Consider the following 20,884-nt stretch of genomic DNA (forward strand, 5'->3'; position numbering starts at 1 on the left):
GAAGGAAAAGGTGGGGGGGGGGTAGCCCAGAGGATGGGCAAGGAGTATAGTCAGAGGGAGAAAAAGGAGAGTGAGAGAAAGAATGTGTGCATATAAATAATGGTTGGGGTGCGAGGGGGAGGTGGGACATTAGCGGAAGTTAGAGAAGTCAATGTTCTGGCCATCAGGTTGGAGGCTACCCAGACGGAATATAAGGTGTTGCTCCTCCAACCTGTGTGTGGCTTCATCTTTACAGTAGAGAAGGCCGTGGATAGACATGTCAGAATGGGAATGGGATGTGGAATTAAAATGTGTGGCCACTGGGCGATCCTGCTTTCTCTGGCGGACAGAGCGTAGGTGTTCAGCAAAACGATCTCCCAGTCTCCCAGGAAAGATGGGGGAAGATCTTATCTACTGATGTCTACCATAAGCCTACTGACTCTCACAGCTATCTGGACTATTCCTCTTCTCACCCTGTCTCTTGCAAAAATGCCATCCCCTTCTCGCAATTCCTCTGTCTCCACTGCATCTGCTCTCAGGATGAGGCTTTTCATTCCAGGACGAGGGAGATGTCCTCCTTTTTTTTAAAGAAAGGGGCTTCCCTTCCTCCACCATCAACTCTACTCTCAAAAGCATCTGCCCCATTTCACGCACATCGGCTCTCACTCCATCCTCCCGCCACCCCACTAAGAATAGGGTTCCCCTGGTCCTCACCTTCCACCCCACCAGCCTCCAGGTCCAACATATTATTCTCCGTAACTTCCGCCACCTCCAACAGGATCTCACCACTAAGCACATTTTCACCCCCCCCACTCTGCTTTCCACAAGGATCGCTCCCTACGCGACTCCCTTGTCCATTCTCCCTCCCCATCCCTCCCCACTGATCTCCCTCCTGACACTTATCCTTGTAAGCGGAACAAGTGCTACACATGCCCTTACACTCCTTCCCTTACCACCGTTCAGGGCCCCAGACAGTCCTTCCAGGTGAGGCGACACTTCACCTGTGAGTCGGCTGGGGTGATATACTGCATCTGGTGCTCCCGATGTGGCCTTCTATATATTGGCGAGACCCGACACAGACTGGGAGATCGTTTTGCTGAACACCTACGCTCTGTCCGCCAGAGCAAGCAGGATCTCCCAGTGGCCACACATTTTAATTCCATGTCCCATTCCCATTCTGACATGTCTATCCACGGCCTTCTCTACTGTAAAGATGAAGCCATACTCAGGTTGGAGGAACAACACCTTATATTCCGTCTGGGTAGCCTCCAACCTGATGGCATGAACATTGACTTCTCTAACTTCTGCTAATGCCCCACCTTCCCCTCACACCCCATCCGTTATTTATATACACACATTCTTTCTCTCACTCTCCTTTTTCTCCCTCTGTCCCTCTGACTATACCCCTTGCCCAACCTCTGGGCTTTCCCCCCCTCCCCCTTTTCCTTCTCCCTGGGCCTCCTGTCCCATGATCCTCTCATACCCCTTTTGCCAATCACCTGTCCAGCTCTTGGCTCCATCCCTCCCCCTCCCACTTTCAAATCTCTTACTAGCTCTTCCTTCAGTTAGTCCTGACGAAGGGTCTCGGCCTGAAACGTCGACTGTACCTCTTCCTAGAGATGATGCCTGGCCTGCTGTGCTCACCAGCAACTTTGATGTGTGTTGCTCCATAGGGTTTTGTTGTTTCGAGGCTGTGGGAAGATGACTCTCAGGGTTGTACACTACACAGATACTTTGATAATAAATGTACTTTTAATCATTTTAAATATGCTGCATTCATATTAAGAGTGACAACATGCTGAAATTTTCTGTGTCAGCTATTGTAAAGAAACAGCCTTCAGAGATAATGTTAAGCAATTCTAAACAACACACAAAATGCTGGAGGAACTCAGAAAGTCAAGCAGCATCCATAGAGGGGGATAAACAGTTGATTTTTTTTTGGACTGAGACCTTTACTGGGACAATAATTCCATACCAGCACCTATGCAAGAAGCCATTTTCATGCTGTATTTGACATACATCCAAAATAAAATTCTGTTAACTGCAATCATTGGCACTTGCTAGAGTATATAGACAATGGCTGAGGCTTAACCAATCCTAACTACACTTTCACAATGAAAGTCTGAACACTAAATAAAATACAAACAAATGACGATGATATTATAAAGAATAGAGAAACCATACTTTATACTTCATTGTCGCCAAACAATTGATACTAGAACGTACAATCATCACAGCAATATTTGATTCTGCGCTTCCCACTCTCTGGATTACAAATGTTAAATATTAAAAATTAGTAAATATTAAAAATTTAAATTATAATTCATAAATAGAAAATAGAAAAATGGAAAATAAGGTAGTGTTAAAAAACAGACAGCTCCGGATAGTTGGAGGGTACAGCCCAGATCCAGGTCAGGATCCGTTCAGCAGTCTTATCACAATTGGAAAGAAGCTGTTATCAAATCTGGCTGTACGAGTCTTCAAGCTCCTGATCCTTTTCCCGGAGGGAAGAGGGATGAAAAGTCTGTTGGCTGGGTGGGTCATGTCCTTGATTATCCTGGCAGCACTGCTCCGACAGCGTGCGGTGTAAATTGAGTCCACGGACGGAAGATTGGTTTGTGTGATGTGCTGCGCCACGTTCACAATCTTCTGCAGCTTCTTTCGGTCTTGGACAAGACAACTTCCATGCCAGGTTGTGATGCACACTAGAAGAATGCTTTCTATGGTGCATCTATAAAAATTAGTGAGGGCTTTAGGGGACAGGCCAATTTTCTTTAGTTTACTCAGGAAGTAAAGGCACTGGTGGGTCTTCTTGGCATTGAACTCTGCTTGGTTGGACCAAGTCAGGTCATTTGTGATATTGACCCCGAGGAACTTAAAGCTTTTGACCTGTTCCACTTGCGCTCCACCGATGTAAATTGGGTTGTGCGGTCCGCTACTCCTTCTGAAGTCAACAACCAATTCCTTCGTCTTGCTGACGTTGAGGGATTGGTTATTGTCTTCGCACCACGCCACCAGATTCTTACTTTCCTCTCTGTACTCAAACTCATCATTACCCGAGATACGGCCTACAATTGTTGTGTCATCAACAAACTTATATATTGAGTTCGACGGAAACTTGGCTACACAATCATGGGTGTACACAGCATGGGGTTGAGTTCACAGCCTTGTGGGCCACCGGTGCTCAGAGTGATTGTTACCCTGTAACTATTAATCAATTAGTATGATGTCAATGTCATCATGAGATAGAAGGAAAGTCGGAAGACTATCCGAAAGGTTTGAAGATTTTTTTAAAAAAATCTCTATTAAAGAATCTGGTAACACTGACATTGTCATACACACATCTTAAACTTGAAAGGCAAAATTTAGATACAGCATACTCACCTAATAGCAATAACTCTGTGGTTGCCCTTTTCAATCTGCAAATCCCAATTATCTGGGGAATGTTACCTTTGCTGGGGAATATTGTATACTTGCTAGAATGGAGTCATTGCCAGAAAACTGATGCCTACAAAAGAAAAGATTTTCTTTTTTAAAAAAAAGTAGCTCTTTAACTTTTATAAAAATCATTGCATGGCTCATTACTGTGAACTACCAAAACTGTCAACATACTGTTCTCAATGAGGCCCATTTTATTAAGCAATTGAAGTTCATTTAATGAAAAGTGATATGTGGAGAATTTGTAAAAATATTTCCCATGTGTAAAGACTCATGCAAAACAGGGTGCTACAATGGAAGTTGTTTGGTAGACTCATACAGAAGTTGAAATATCACAAAATCATTGGCCGAACAGAATTTGCATGGATGTATCTCTCACTTCCTAATGCCAGTACTACAAATGAATGTATATCAAAATGCAGCAAGCAAACAGTATTAATAAAAAGTGCCTAAAACCTGACATACTTAATTCAAAATAATTTATTGCACTCATTAAATTCCATTGTGATCTGTTTACTTCAAATGCTTTGATCAAATGGAATTTTTCTAACAAAGCTGCCACACATTACAATAAATGTGACGAAGAGCCCTCTGTAAGAGTTAGCAATTCAAGAAGCTACGAGTTCAAGTTCCAGAGGAGTCTCTGGAGAACAAAACTGGCAGCCATGATCATTTAATAGAGAAAGCAATAAAGGGCTAATAAATCATTTATAAACATGATCAGTGAGTGAAAACAATTACTTAAAATAAATGGGAGAAGAAAATCAGTGAAATATTTGCAACATGTCCCCAACTTCACCTTAGTAGATTGCACAACATACCAAACGTAATCATAAATTGCATCTAAATTCCTATGAATCTGGAGCAGAATGAATGTTTCAGATTTTGCAAATTAATTGTAACAGACTTTTTTTTGCCCAAAAGGCCTACAGCAATACAGGTTTCCCCCGCCATCCGAAGGTAGAGCGCTCCTATGAAACGGTTTGTAAGCTGGAATGTCGTAAAGCAAAGAAGCAATTACCATTTATTTATATGGGAAAATTTTGTAAGCGCTCGCAGACCCAAAAATAATCTACCAAATCATGCCAAATAACACATAAAAACTAAAATAACAGTAACATATAGTAAAAGCAGGAATGATATGAAGTAGATTGCATCGCCTCTGATCTGGGCTGACAATTACGTACTAGGCGGCACCTAATTAATTAGCATGTTTATTTCGGCTTTTTTCTTAAAGATGTGCTGTGTGCCTTCCGGCTACCGCTGCATTCTCCGCGAATCGGTACAGTATCTGTCCGGGGCCCGGGGGTTGGGGTGGTGGGACACAGGGGTGTCATCTCATCATCGATCAGGAAGGGCAGCTCATCCTCTCCTATGACTGCCCACCTCGATGTCGAAGGTCGAGGTTCGTCCTCTGCTGTGGCTGATGTGGAAGGCTTGCTTGACTGCTGAGCCTCGCGCATTTTTCTATCATACAGTTCTTTATAAGGACTCAAACCATCCTGCAAATATCCCCTAAACCTACGTACCCTTTCAAAATTAAAGTCGTACTTTATCATTGCAGCGAAAATCTCACGCAGTTGCTTCACTTTCGCTACTGCATTCAGTTTCGATTGTTATCCTTTCCTCTTCCAATTGCATCAGCTCTTCATCTATCAGTTCTTGGTCATGAGATGTCAAAACCTCTTCAACATCATCTTCGTCAGCTTCCACAAGCCAAACTCACTTTGTCCTTGCTTCGTTCACCACGATTGAAACGCTTAATTATGTTTAGTTTTACGCTAAATGTAACACCCTTATGAGCTCTTTCAGGCTTTTCCGACACCTTAGAACTCATCTTGCTAACTGCTGCTCACAGGCACGTGTTAAAGCAATGCCATTCCGAATCCGGGGGAGAGTGGCTGCTCGGGGCGCACGCTGCCTTTCTTCGTAACAGTGAAAGCACCTTCTGAAAGCGAAAACAGGGTACTAATGTAGGTCTTTCGTAACAGTGAGGTTTCGTAAAGCGAATGTTCGAAAAGCAGGGGACATCTGTATGTTAAACAAACTATACTTCCAGACCCTCTCTTCAAATTTTTTGCTTCCTTCAATCACTAGAGCCAATATGAAAGTGTCCCCAATGTCACATCATGGCACTTTATAGAAGTGCAACAATATAGTCTCTACAATTACTGAGGATTAATTATCTATTCTCTACTTCTCTAGCTTCTAGCTGAAAATCACCAATAAGCTAGTGCATATTGTTAAAAAATATTCTATATATACTGTATTTTGAATTACTTATCTCAACAGGATTGGGATAGGGAGGTGAAGAGATGTTTTAGCTATTCACAAAGTACTAGCTTGCATTTGGTTTCATACACTGAAGTTCGTGAAAGATACACTGGCCTTGGAAGGAGTATTGTGCAGATTCACCAGAATGATCTCAAGACTTACACACTTAATGAGATAACAAATAGCATAAACTTGATTTATACTTCGAGCTTAAGAGATCAAAAGACAGTCAAGACGTTACCTCAAATTTAATTGGGGAAATACAGAAACATTTTCCTCCAACTGCAAGAATTCTGAACAAGAGGGATCAGAAATTAGAACAAACATTGTACAGCAAAACCTGCTTATAGTTGGTATCAAGCAATATTTGATCTTCTTTCATTCTCCATAAGACATAGGAGCAGAATTATGCCATTTGGCCCACGAAATCTGCTCTACCACGCCACCATTTCATTTATTCGCCCTCTCAACCCTATTCTTCTGCCTTCTCCCCATAACCTTTGACCCCCTTACTAATCAAGAACTTAACCTCCCTTTTAAATATATCCAACAACTTGGCTTCCATAGCCACCTGTGGCACTGAATTCCACAGATTCACCACCCTCCGGCTAAAGAAATTCCTCATCTCTGTTCTAAATGGACTTCTCTCAATTCTGATGCTGTGCCCCACTACAGGAAACAACCTCTCTATGTTCACTCTATCTAAGCCTTTCACTACACAAACAACAGGAATTCTGCAGATGCTGGAAATTCAAGCAACATACATCAAAGTTGCTGGTGAACGCAGCAGGCCAAGCAGCATCTATAGGAAGAGGCGCAGTCGACGTTTCAGGCCGAGACCCTTCGTCAGGACTAACTGAAGGAAGAGTGAGTAAGGGATTTGAAAGCTGGAGGGGGAGGGGGAGATGCAAAATGATAGGAGAAGACAGGAGGGGGAGGGATAGAGCCGAAAGCTGGACAGGTGATAGGCAAAAGGGGATACGAGAGGATCATGGGACAGGAGGTCCGGGAAGAAAGACGGGGGGGGGGGTGACCCAGAGGATGGGCAAGAGGTATATTCAGAGGGACAGAGGGAGAAAAAGGAGAGTGAGAGAAAGAATGTGTGCATAAAAATGAGTAACAGATGGGGTACGAGGGGGAGGTGGGGCCTTAGCGGAAGTTAGAGAAGTCGATGTTCATGCCATCAGGTTGGAGGCTACCCAGACGGAATATAAGGTGTTGTTCCTCCAACCTGAGTGTGGCTTCATCTTTACAGTAGAGGAGGCCATGGATAGACATGTCAGAATGGGAATGGGATGTGGAATTAAAATGTGTGGCCACTGGGAGATCCTGCTTTCTCTGGCAGACTCACTACGCAATAGGTTTCAATTAGAATCCCTCCCCTCCCATGCCCATTCTTCTAAACCCCAGAGTACAGGCGCAAAGCTATCAAACGCTCTTCGTATGTTAACCCTTTTATTCCTGGGATCATTCGCCTGAACCTCCTCTGGACCCTCTTCAATGCTAGCACATCCTTTCGAAGATCAAGGGCCTAAAACAGCTCACAATAATCTAAGTGTGGCTTTGATCAATGCTGTACAGTCAAAGATCAGTTATAACTCCCAAGTGAATGGCCCACTTTCATTCCTATGTATCACAGCAAACAATCAGGTATACAAGACTAACTGAGATTCAGGGATAAGTGCTTCATGTAGTCACTGGTGAGTCAAGAATCTAAATGCTTAAATTCCTTTTACATCCCCAGCAGTGACTACTTAAAACACTTAGCCCTGAACCTCAATTAGCCTTGTTCTTGTCTCCAAGGTCTTGCACTGCGCATATTCAGGCCATATTTATTGTTCTGCTAGGGCAAAACCCACTATTATTATCACTTTATATAATGGAGCTGTTCATTGATGCGTTATACCACAAAAGCATCAATTCTAACCATATTTAATGAGCCATAAAAAAGAACACTACTCCAACCATAAGTCAATAACAAATGCTATACACAGAATAACATATTTCAACCTATTTGCCACATTGAAGGCATTGGTTCCAGAGGATGTTCATTCCAAGAACTCTGCTCTATGGACTGTTCCATTTGGACAGTCCTTAGAACACAGACTATGGACTGTTAGACTGTCTTTAGCCCAGGCAAAGTATTTTGGCCCTTCAGTGCAAGGAATAACCCACAAGTGAATGATGGACACACTGAACCTTGATCCAGCCACAAAGCATCTGTGAGAACAGACCACATTCTAGAGTCCTGTCATTATAGGGTTAGTAACACTGACATATCCTACGGCACCCATTACAGTGAAACTCCAATAATCTGATACTCAGGAGTATGATAGTCTAGACTTGCAGAGTTTTCACTATATTGGATGGTACACTTTATTTCCAAAACATTTTAAATCATTTTAACAGGTTACAGTTTTACAGTATTTTTGAAAGTGCCCTAATGAGTCAAAATGGATTAATGGGATCTTGCCCACAAGTCAGTCAGGAGGATGCGTGATAAACTACCAGATGCAAAACTATTAGGGAATTACAAATAATTGGACAGAGGATTTCTGGAATTTGTTGTTTGACTAGAAATTACTTGGTACAGTGAATCAAGAAAATGTCATGACAACTATATTTACTCTCTATACTATGAATAAACTATTTTCAAAAGAATTGGAAATTAGTTCAATGCATATTATGATGAACACCATATTATTTACTGCTCAATTCATACACAAAGAAATTCAATCAATTTTGTTAAACTAAAACAATCTGATTTCATTGTTTATGTTAGTAGAAAATTATAAAGTTACTAGAAATTCTAGAAAAGATCCCATCACTGGATCAAAATCAACCAAGGATGCACAATACAAATAATACAGACAAAATATTTACAGTTAAGGTTCACTATTTAGCTGCCCATCTCCAAAAAATTTCCATCACATTTTCCTTTATTCAGGTTTCTTGGTCTCTAATTTGATGTCCAGCTTTTGACTTTAGTACAATTCTTAACAATTCACTTTCCTGTTTGTCAACATTTGCCACTGGCAATAACAAGAGAATTTTTCAAAAAAAAAGTTTTCTGTTAATTCAAATGAATATTAATCGTGACTCTTGCTCAACTTTACTCAGTAATTCACTTCCATGGATATTACTGCCTACAAGGATATCAATACCACAGGTTTTTATTAATTGTACAGCATAGAGCATGCATCATGAATGGCAATGATGCTTCACTCCCAGACAAGCTTAATACCTTTGAAATGGAGAATAGAACTACAGCTGTGAGGATCCCTGCAGCACCTGGTAACCCGATGATCTCTCTTGGTTGCTGATGTCAGGTTGTTTTTTTTCCCCAGAGGATCTACCCTCGCAAGGCGACAGGCTCCGCTGGTGTACCTGGAAAGGCTCTGAAAACCTGTGCCAGCCAACTGACGGGAGTATTGAAAGACATTTTCAATCTCACTGTCAGTTGGAAGTCTCCACCTGCTTCAAAAGGACAACAATTATACCAGTGCCCAAGAGGAGCAGGGTGAGCTGCCCTAATGACCATCACCAGTAGCACTCACATCTACAGTGATAAATGCTTTGAGAGGTTGGTTATGGCTAGGATCAACTCCTGCCTCAACAAGGACTTGGATCCACTGCAATTTCCCTATCACCACAATAGGTCGATGATGGGCACGATCTCATTGGCTCTCCACGTAGCCTTGGATCACCTTGGCAATACAAATACCTTTGTCAGGATGCTATTTATTGACTATACCTTAGCATTAAACACCAATACACCTACGGTTCTAATCAAGAAGCTCCAGAACCTGAACCCAGAGGCACACACTCAACAATTCAGGAACAACTTCTTCCCGTCATCTGATTTCAGAATAGACATTGAACCCAAGAACACTTACTTATTACATTTTTTATTTCTTTTTTTTGCACTATTTAATTTAACTATTATTAATATAAATTTAGTGTAATTCAGTTTTTCTTCTCTATTATGCATTGCATTGATAATAAACCTAATTATGATTTATACAATATTTTGTTGAGAGACTTGAACAGGTGACTGGTCACATGACATTTCAAGTGATGAAAATGCTGCAGACAGAACGCATTCAGTGCCTGACCCAAATCTAACCGCTGAGTCATAAGAGATGAATATGTTTCAAAATTAACTTAGAAGGAAACAAGATTGTTAAGGGATAGGAAGTGAATGGGTAAGGTAATGCAACATTGAAAAAGATAAATTATAGATGGCAAGAAATACTTCACAATGAATGATCAATGGACTTACAAATACAGCAAATATCTGTACAAAAAAACTCAATAGCAGGTGAATGATGCAATGAAGAATAAAAGAAATCTTTTGAAATGGATAAATTATTAGATGTCAAATTCTGTTCTTCATCCATATGTGTAACAAAAATGTAAGAGATGCAGAGTACCTGAAATCTGTTAAACTAACTCAGTGTTTTAAAGACCATAATATCATAGTTTAAGAATTAGGAGTAGGCCATTTAGAACGGAGTTGAGGAAAAACTTTTCCAGCCAGAGAGTGGTGGATATATGGAATGCTTTGCCCCAGAAGGCTGTGGACGCCAAGCCTCTGGATGCTTTCAAAGAGGAGATGGATAGAGTTCTTAAAGATAGTGGAATCAAAGGTTATGGGGATAAGGCAGGAACTGGATACTGATAGTGGATGATCAGCCATGATCACAGTGAATGGTGGTGCTGGTTTGAAGGGCCGAATGGCCTACTCCTACACCTATTGTCTATTTCTCTGTGTCCTATAGACCACAGTATGCTTGCTGCTATCTGATGCAATGATTTCAGTGATTCAGTGATTAACAGATTTCAGGTACTCTGAATTTCAAACACTTTCATTTCACATTTCATTCCAACAGTTTTCTCATCTACTAATTCTGCAGCCTCAACATACAGCTGCTCCTCCAGACTTTTCTTCCCTCACTATTACCACCTTCAACTTTGTCATTTAATGTCCTTTACTTCTATCATTTCCCTTGATTTTATTCTTATCTAATTCTTAAAATTAATTAGAATTAGAAAAGAATAAAATCGAGGAAAATGGAAGTCAAATTTTAAGAGGTTTTGAAGACAGCTCAGGTGCAAGCAAAGTATTGAGGTCTGAGCACAAATAAAAAAAGCTAAATAATGTGGCAGCTGTTGTAAAGAAATAATTAACATTCTGAAATAAGAAAATACGTTTTTTATTTTTCTCTGCTTTTTAATCAATTTCCATGTGAGGAAAGAAACCTTCCATTTGATATCAAACAAGAGAAAATCAGCAGATACTGGAAATCCAAGCAACACACACAAAATTCTGGAAGAACTCAGCAGAATCAAGAAGAACTCCCTTGCCCATTCGTCTCTCCCCACTGATTTCCCTTCTGCCATTTATCCCTGCAAGCAGAACCAGTGCTACACCTGCCCCTACACCTCCTCGCTCACTCCCATTCAGGGCCCCAAACAGTCCTTCCAGGCAAGGCAGCACTGCACCTGCGAGTAGGTTGGGGTTGTCTACTGTAGATGGTGCTCCTGGTGTGGCCTCCTGTGCATCAGTGAGACCCAACGTAGATTGGGAGACCACTTCGCTGAGCTCCGTCCGCCAGAAAAAACAGGATCTCCCAGTGGCCAGCCATTTTAACTCCACTTCCCATTCCAACATGTCAGTTCATGGCCTGTTGTAATGAGGCCACACTCAGGTTGGAGGAGCAACACCTTATATTCCATCTGGGTAACCTCCAAACTGATGACATGAACATCAATCTCTCAAGCTGCCGTCAATGCCCGCCCCCTCCCCCCCCCCCCGGCCTTCACCATTCCCCATTTCCTTTTCCATCTCTTACCTCCTCTCCTTACCTGCCCATCACCTCCCTCTGGTGCTCTTCCCCCTTTTCTTTCTTCCATGGCCTTCTGTCCTCTCCTATTAGACTCCCCTTCTCGAGCCCTGTATCTCTTTCACCAATAAATTTCCCAGCTCTTTGCTTCACTCCTCTCCCCACCCTCCCGGTTTCACCTATCACTTGCACTTCTTCCTCTTCTCCTCTCACCCAACTGTAATTCACCTCTTTTTCTCCGGTCCTGACGAAGGCTCTCAACCCCAAACGTCAACTATACTCTTTTCCATAGATGCTGCCTTGCCTGCTGTGTGTTGCTGCCATCTAAATACACTGTCTATTTGCACTTAAAACTACATTACACAGCTTTTAAAAACACAACAATCAGAACATTTACACAAGTATCTCAGGAATGGTGTCTTACTATAATAATCCGGCAGAATTCACTTTTGTTTCATGATAAAGGTAATTAATTAAAAATGTAAGCACTCACTTATATTGGAGTTCTTCAGCAGAAGGTACAAGCAGAACCATTTTGTTAGAAGACAGTAGCAAAATAACATTTTCTAGTCTGGTTTCCATAGACAGCAAGAACAAGATCAACTCCCTACAGTAAACAAATCTCTTGTTCAACAACTGAAGTTGCTTTTCATTCTGCCTGGGCAAGTCACTTCAGGTTTATACTTGTTATATGGTTGGGCAAGTTCATCCACAGGTGACAAGGGATGTCATCGTGTTTTCCCCTAACAGCAGTAAGTACATTAATAATGTAATAAACAAGAACTAGTAAATGGTACTTTGATTCAAAACTTGTCAAAGCCTTTTGTTTTAAGCTGAACTATATTCTATTCTGGCATTTTTCACATTGGATATCATTAATGACAAAGCCTATTCTGAAGTTTCCTATGTAATTACAGTTACGATCAAGAATATAATCTTCAATACTCTACTGCAAGCACTGTACAAGTGGAACTGATGTGTAGATTTGGTTTTAAAAATACAATATTAAGGCCCTCAGTTGAATTTATATCAAGTACTGACACTTCGCAAGAATACTTCAACTATTTTTAAAAAAAAGAGTTTACCAAAAAGCTCCATAATATAAAGAGCATGTTATACCACAGAACCACTTGATTTACAAAACGAATGCTCTCCTGGAGATAATTTAAGTGCAATTTTGTAAATCCAAAAGGCTGGGCAAATGCATCATGGATATTTAGCATCAGTGGATCCTTGTGGTAATGAGTTGGCGGTTAATCAACAGATGCGCAGATTTAAAAGCGTGTGCCTAAAATAGTCAAAGAACTATCATGAAAGCTTGGAAGTCTTAGAGTGCCTGTACTAAGCAAGGTGAAAAGGAACTCACTCCCCTCCAGAACCACAATAAGACACAGATTTGTATTTTATTTTCAAACTAGAATTATTTTGAAGTTAATCCTTTTATGTTGTTGAAGAGTGTAGTTACTGAAACTAGCTAACCAGTTTCAATAGCATAAAGGAAACAATCAGATAAACTTGGTTCTTGCACTCCAAGAATAGCTTATGCTCACTAATCACACTGAGTACGTCAGTGATCATAAACTGGACTATGATTCTAATTTTCAAGAACCTAGACTGATATGACCCAAATATTTCACTTCCATTTACTGTGGCTTTACAGAGAAATATTCTTAAGCAATTTCAACCAAGTCTGGAGGTAGCCCTAAACTTCTCTTGTAAATGACCCAGATTCAGAAAAGATGTACATAAAGAACACTATACAATGGAAGAAGGAAAAACAAGCAGTGAAAAGGAAATTGTAGAAGGCAAGAGGAAACCACCACGAAAAGGTTGATTATAGAGTACCATTCACAGGAGCTCATGTTTTCTCCCCCTCTAACAAGAATAGTAGTACAAGTAATTAGAGGAATAAAGGTCTAACATATTCAATCTTTCCTTCACACTCAGGTTCTCTAATCCTGGCAACATCCGTGTAAATTTTCTCTGTACTCTTTCAATCTTATTTACATCTTTCCTGTACGTAGGTGACAAAAACTGGATACAACACTCCAAATTAGGCCTCACCAAAATCTTATACAACTTCAACATAACATCCCACCTCTTCAAGTCAATACTTTGATTTATGAAGGAAAATATGCCAAAAGCTTTATGACCCCATTTACCTGTGCCGCAACTTTCAAAGAATTAGGGACCTCTATTCCCAGAACCTTTTCTTCTGTCATACTCCTCTGTGCAATAATGTTCAACTGTATAAGACCTGCAAGGATGATGCCTGGATTGAAGGGTGTACCTTATGAGAACAGGTTGAATGAACTTGGCCTTTTCTCTTTGGAGCGATGGAGGATGAGAGGCGACCTGATAGAGGTGGTTAAGATGAGGAGCACTGATCATGCAGATAACCAGAGGCTTTTTCCCCAGGGCTGAAATGGTTAACACGAAGGGGCATTAGTTTTAAGATGCTTGGAAATAGGTACCAAGGGGATGTCAGGGTTAAGTTTTTCCACACAGAGTGGTGGGTGCTTAGAATGCACAGCCAGTGGCAGTGGTGGAAGTGGATATAATAGGGTCTTTTAAGAGACCCTTAGATAGGTACATGGAGCTTAGAAAAATAGAGGACTATCCATTAGGGAAATTCTAGGCAGTTTCTAGAGTAGGTTACATGATCAGCACAACATTGTGGGCCATAGGGCCTGTGATGTGCTGTAGATTTCTATATTCTATATTCATATGTTCAAAGAAGATGCTAAAAGCTTTTTTTTAAGTATATAAAGTGTAAAAGAGAATTGAGGGTAGATTTAGGACCAATAGAAAATGACGCTGGAGATATTGTAATGAAAGATGCAGAGATGGCAGAGGAACTGAATGCGTATTTAACATCAGTCTTCACAGTGGAAGACATCTGCAGTATACCAGACATTCAAGAGCTTCAAGGAAGTGAAGGATGTGCAGTGAAAATTATGGCTGAGAAGGTGCTCAGGCTGCTTAATGGTCTGAGGGTGGATAAATCTCCTGGATCTGATGAAATGCACCCCCGGGTTCTACAGGAAGTAGCTGGAGAGATTGCGGAGGTATTAATAATGATCTTTCAAAAATCGATAGATTCTGGCATTGTACTGGATGATTGGAAAATTGCAAATGTTACTCCACTATTCAAGAAAGGTGGGAGGCAGCAAAAAGGAAACTATAGACCTGTTAGCCTGACATCAGTGGTTGGGGAGTTGTTGGAATCGATTGTTAGGGATGAGATTATGGAGTACCAGGCAGCACATGACAAGATAGGCCAAAGCCAGCATGGTTTTCCAAAACGAAAATCCTGCCTGACAAACCTACTGCAATTTTTTGAGGAAATTACAAGAAGGGTAGACAAAGCAGATGCAGTAGATATGGTCTACTTGGATTTTCAGAAGGCCTTTAACAAAGTGCTGCATATGAGGCTGCTTAGCAAGATAAGAGCCCATGGAATTACAGGGAGGGTTACTAGCATCCATGGAGCAATGGCAGATTGGCAGCAAACAGAGAGTGGGAATAAAGGGATCCTATTCTGGCTGGCTGCTGGTTACCAATGGAGTTCCGCAGGGGTCAGTGTTGGGACCGCTGCTCTTTTTACGATGCATGTCAATGATTTGGACTATGGGATTAATGGATTTGTGGCTAAATTTGCAATGATACAAAGATAGGTGGAGGAATGGGTAGAGGAAAAGAGCCTGTAGAGAGTCTTAGATAGTTCAGGGGAATGGGCAAAAAAGTGGTAAATGAAGTACAATGTTGGAAAGTGTATGGTAAAGCACTTTGGTGGAAGAAATAAACAGGCAGACTATTATTTAGATGGGGAGAGAATTCAAAATGCAGAGATGCAAAGGGATTTGGGAGTCCTTGTGCAGGATACCCTAAAGGTCAACTTCCAGGCTCAGTCAGCGATGAAGGCGGTGAATGCAATGTTGGTATACATTTCTAGATATATAGTATATAAGAGCAGGGATATGATATTGAGGCTCTATAAGGCACTCATGAGACCACACCTGGAGTATTGTGTGCAGTGTTGGGCTCCTTATTTTAGAAAGGATGTACAGACATTGGAGAGGGTTCAGAGAAGATTCACGAGAATGATTCCAGGAATGAAAGGGTTACCTTATGAGGAAAGTCTGGCAGCTCTTGGGCTGTATTCCCTGGAGTTCAGGAGAATGGGGTGGGGGGGGGGTGGGGGCGGAAATCACATAGAAACGTTCCAAATGTTAAAAGGCCTGAACAGATTAGATATGGCAAAGGTATTTCCCATGGTAGGGGAGTCTAGGATGAGAGGGCACAATCTCAGGTTTGAAGGATGTCCACTTAGAACAGAGATGCAGAGAAATTACTTCAGTCAGAGGGTGGTATATCTGTGGAATTTCTTGCCACGAGTGGCTGTGGAGGCCAAGAGATTGGGTGTATTTAAGGCAGAGAGAGATAGGTTCTTGATTAACCAGGACATCAAAGGGTATGGGGAGAAGGCAGGGGAATGGGGATGACTGGAAGAATAGGATCAGTCCATGATTGAATGGCGGAGCAGACTCAATGGGCCGAATAGCCTACTTATGCTCTTATATCTTATGGTCTTATGCTCTAATTGGTCCCTCAGAACACCTTCCAATAACTTTCCTACTACTGATGTTAAGCTCAGAGACCTTTCTTAAACAGCAGAACAGCATTAGCAATCTTCCAGTAATTTACCCGTCACTAAGGACGATTTAAATATCATCTGGAGCAACACAGTAGCATAGTGGTTAAGCACACTGCTTTATAGTGCAGGTGACCAGGGTTCAATTCTTGCTGCTGCCTGTAAGGAGTTTGTATGTTCTCCCTGTGACAGCATGGGTTTCCTCCAGGTGTTCTCATTTCCTCCCACAGTCCAAAGTCGTACTGGTTGGTAGGTTAAATGGTCATCGTAAACTGTCCCATGATTAGGCCAAATTAGATTAAATTGGAGCATTGCAGGGCAGTTTAACTCAAGAGGCCTATTCCACACTGTATCTCAATAAATAAATCAATCTCTGCTAGGGCCGCTGTAACTTCTGCACTTGGCTCCCACAGGATTCAGGAGAACACTTTGTCAGGCCCTGGGGATTTGTCCACCCTAATTTGCCTCAAGAGAACAAACACGTCCTCTCTGTAATTGGTATAGGGTTCATTAAGTCGCTGCTGTATTACCTGACTTCTAACGACTGTGTCCAACTCCTGAGTAAATACAGATGTAAAAAAGCTATTGAAGGTCTCCATCTAGATGCAAAGTGTTCCCCTATACAAACATCAATTTCAAAAACTGTCTTGCCAAGAAAGCAAAAATGAGATGCCAACATACTTTTTAATTACTCCTAACTACTATAAAGAATTTAGCATTGAACTAGTACCAGGCAAAGTTTTGTTGAAATTTAAGCTTCGCGTACAGATCTTATAGTGCACATAAGGGAGTTTCAATGTAATGCTCATGGATTTCATATTCCAGGAGCAGTTACTACATCTTGTTCCTTCACCCCATTTATAAAATGAAAGAATCAATCTGTTACAAATAATGAATGCCCTATAGCTATTACATGGAAAAGCAGGTTGGTTTTAGCCAAGTACTGACTATGTTGTAAAATTTTACTTGCAAAACAGCAACTATAAGAAAATAAACTCAATTATATATTTCCATTTCTGGAGTTATGAAAGCTGACTCAATACTTTACAGAAGGGAAAACAGCCTTGTAATCCTACATTTCTGTCAGCTGCACTTAACCAAGACATTTAAAAGTATACACAGTACGCATACAGAAAAACATTTATCTTTTGCAAAATTTAACAAAGCTTGACTTCATCCATGGTGTCAAGAAAGGAAGTTTCATTGCTCTAACTTGTGTCTCAGTCTATGTTAGCAAGATGCTGCATCTCATTTCCAATGAGCTTCTAGCCAGAGTAAAGTTAACCTATAGGATAACGGGAAGCCACTTAACCTTATCTCCAGACCAGAAGCATAGTCACTTCAACTGCAGGGTACCTACGATGCTAATGATGCACATATCTGGAGGCCAAGCCCCAAGTAATCGTGGACAACGTTCAATAAAACATAGAAAGTAATGCACTTGAGCCAACTGTTCAGCTGCACAACATCCTTTGACAATAAAAGTTTATATTGAGTCCACGATAAATGTGGACAACCTCCCACAGGAAAGGTAGACACCAACATTATTGCCTTATCTGTACTAACATGATATTCAGCTGTTGGAGGCAAAGTTGCTTAAGTGTGAGATAACCCTGACAATAACTCAACATCAGCATCTATGAGCTATCAGTCACTTTCATTGTCCAGTGTCCTCCACAGCAAGGCTATAAGCAGGTATCTGAAAGGGCACCGACAGATACCACCAGTACTGATGCTGAAAATTGCACCATCTCAATCTAGCTTTACAGTTTTGAAGACTACACAAATGTAGACTATTATGCAAAAAGATTACATGATATACACAGAATTCAAGAAAAATGGCATCAGATAGAAGCATGAAACTTGCCTCCAGACTACGCAGGTAAAAGCTTCATCTGCAATTGCTTTAGATGGTCGATTTCCTCTCAAAATAAAACAATATACTTTATCTTGTCAGTTAATACAACCTATAAATTACAATGATTTGTGACTAATACCAAAAGTTTTGACACTAATTGAGAACGTAATAATTCACTGCCTCTATGATTTTCACCAACTGTTTATGCGAATTGAACTTCACTGACAAAATTTTGAAATCATAAACTGTTCTGAGAACAGTTACCATGAGCAGAGGATATTATGACATCATTTCAACATTATGATGCATTATAACTGCACTGTTGACCAAATAATTGCAGCCGTATTAGCATTTCAGCAGCAAATACAGAAAGATTTTTTAAACAATATCAGAGGTTGAGGACAATGAAAATTCCTACATAGCAAGTACATGGCTATGCTATAAAATGTTACTTCCAAATCATCCACTATAACAAAATAAACTATTGTAGTGTTGTGAAAACTGACTCAATATTTCACAGCAGGGAAAACAACCCTGTTATCCTGCCTTGCATACATTTCTATCAGTTAACAAAGACATTTAAAAGTATACACAATACACATGCAGACAAGCATTAGCAAGCATTTATGTTTCAAAATCTGTTTCTCTAGTAGCATCTCAAAATTCAGTTTCATTGCACAAGGTGAAAAAGTCACGAAGCACTGACACAACATTCCATGAGTCATGGAAAATACTAAACAGACCTTTACCTGAGACACAAGATCTACTTATTAAATTGAATTTTGCATTAAGAGTAGTTCCCTTTCGTTCAAAAAGAGTATCTCTTGAGATATTACTAATATCACACATTCTTATTAAAATACCTTTCAATGACATGCAAAAAACTGGATTCCAGAAATCTGAAATTAAAACAAAATGTTTGAAAAATTTCTAACTTGCAAGTTGAGGAAATAATAACGGCACAATGCAATACAAAATGCAGTAAAACTCCGATAATCTGACATCCATTACTTGGAAATTTTAACAGCTTGCTCATCCACTAGGTTCGGGCCAGGTGACCATAATATTAAGAGTGCACAGCCCGAGCCTGGACTGTAGACCAGATGGGCAGCTAGAAATGTGAATGGACTTCAGAACACCAGCAGTCAGAAGCATGGGTAGGTTTGCAGTGCATGCTTGTTTCTACTTTAAGAAAGAAGAGGTTCACTAGAAAATGAATGATATTACTGTGTAATAATAGGTAAAATTGCAATACAAATATAATGCAATATAATTAGGAATATTTTTGGAAAGTTGGCAAAAATTTGCTGAACCAGCATTGAGTCCCAAAGTTGCCAAATCATTGGAGTGTTACTCTGGAATGGTCCAGAGCTGAAAAATAGCAAATGCAATCTCTGCCACCAAATGCTATGTGAACAAATCTAAACTTTTTTTGAGCTCAACTTGGTTTTAGAAAGCATGCAAGTTCCTAAGGAAAGGTAAGATGAACTTCAATAGAACACAGCAGGTGTTAACAGTACCAGGTTTTTTGATTATCACAAACAAAAGAAAATCTGTAAATGCTGAAAATCCAAGCAACACATACAAAATACCAGAGGAACTCAGCAGGCCAGGCACCATCTGCAGTAAAATAGTACAGTTGACGTTTCGGGCCAAGATGCCAACTGAACTTTATTTTTTCCATAGATGCTATCTGACCTGCTGAGTTAGAAACACAGAAAACCTACAGCACAATACAGGCCCTTCGGCCCAGAAAGCTCTGCTGAACATTTCCTTATCTTACAAATTACCTAGGGTTACCCGTAGCCCTCTATTTTCCTAAACTCCATGTACGTCTCCAGGAGTCTCTTAAAAGACCCCATCTTATCTGCCTCCACCACCGTCGCTGGCATCCCATTCCACACACTCAACACTCTCTGCATAAAGAACTTACCCCTGAATCTCCTCTGTACCTACTTCCAAACACCTTAAAGCTGTGCCCTCTCATGCTAGCCATGTCAGCCCTGGGATAAAGCCTCTGACTATCCACACGATCAATGCCTCTCATCAACTTATACACCTCTATCAGGTCACCTCTCATCCTCTGTCGCTCCAAGAAGAAAAGGCCAAGTTCACACTATTGTTACGTACCCCGTAACTGGGTTGCCAAACCAGCAGAAATGGATCACTCAGTTGGAGTCTGGATTACTAGAACTAAGAAAGCTTTATTAAAGAAACAAGCAACACGGTACTCAAATCAAAAGGATAATAAATGCAACAGTTCAGCAATGATAAACACACATGTACACAGAATTAAGATAACATGATCAATCAAGCTCTATCGTTGTCTAGGGGTAAATGACCAGTTTCAAAATGACACAAAGTTCAGTTCAGTTCGCAGACAGTGGGGGGAAGGAGAGAGAGAGCAAAACGAATGAATATTCAAACGGCTTCCACACACAGACCTTCTCAGTCAGCTTTCGTGCGAGTCCTTTGTGATGTCATCTGAGGTCACCGACCGTGACCCCTCCGTTTCCAGATATGATTGTTTCTCTGCGGTGAACCCGGCACCCAGGCAAGGGTGGACACACACCAGGTTCCCGCCGATTGTGCCTTTCCACCCTGTGCGTCTATGGCTTGTCCCGCGATCAGCCGTCCAAAAACTTCCCACCGACTTGTGGGAGACGCACCACTTCCAGGGTCTCGTTACCTCAGGGTGTCGTGTGTGTCCTGCCTTAGCGAACCTGTCCCTTTTTATCCCCCTGCTGAGGTATCGCCTGTCCATCACTTCAAACAGTTCAGGGTTCAAAGGGGGAGCCGATCTTGACAGCTCTCCTTCCGTTACTCTCTCCCGTC

The 20,884-nt window shown here is 41.0% G+C and overlaps 1 protein-coding gene across 4 annotated transcripts in view; it reads right to left on the reverse strand.

Moving 5' to 3' along the window:
- spopla (speckle type BTB/POZ protein like a) overlaps positions 1 to 20,884 on the reverse strand; it is a 177,568-nt gene that overhangs the window by 65,327 nt on the left and 91,357 nt on the right. For 3 of the 4 annotated variants that reach the window (XM_063048632.1, XM_063048631.1, XM_063048635.1), the window contains one exon: positions 3,364 to 3,487. The exons of the other annotated variant lie outside the window; for it this stretch is intronic. The gene's annotated coding sequence lies outside the window, so the exon portion shown is untranslated. The remainder of the gene's footprint in view (positions 1 to 3,363; positions 3,488 to 20,884) is intronic. 4 annotated transcript variants of the gene reach the window in all.

The sequence above is a fragment of the Mobula hypostoma genome, chromosome 5 (genome assembly GCF_963921235.1).
Source record: "Mobula hypostoma chromosome 5, sMobHyp1.1, whole genome shotgun sequence".
NCBI lineage: Eukaryota > Metazoa > Chordata > Chondrichthyes > Myliobatiformes > Myliobatidae > Mobula > Mobula hypostoma.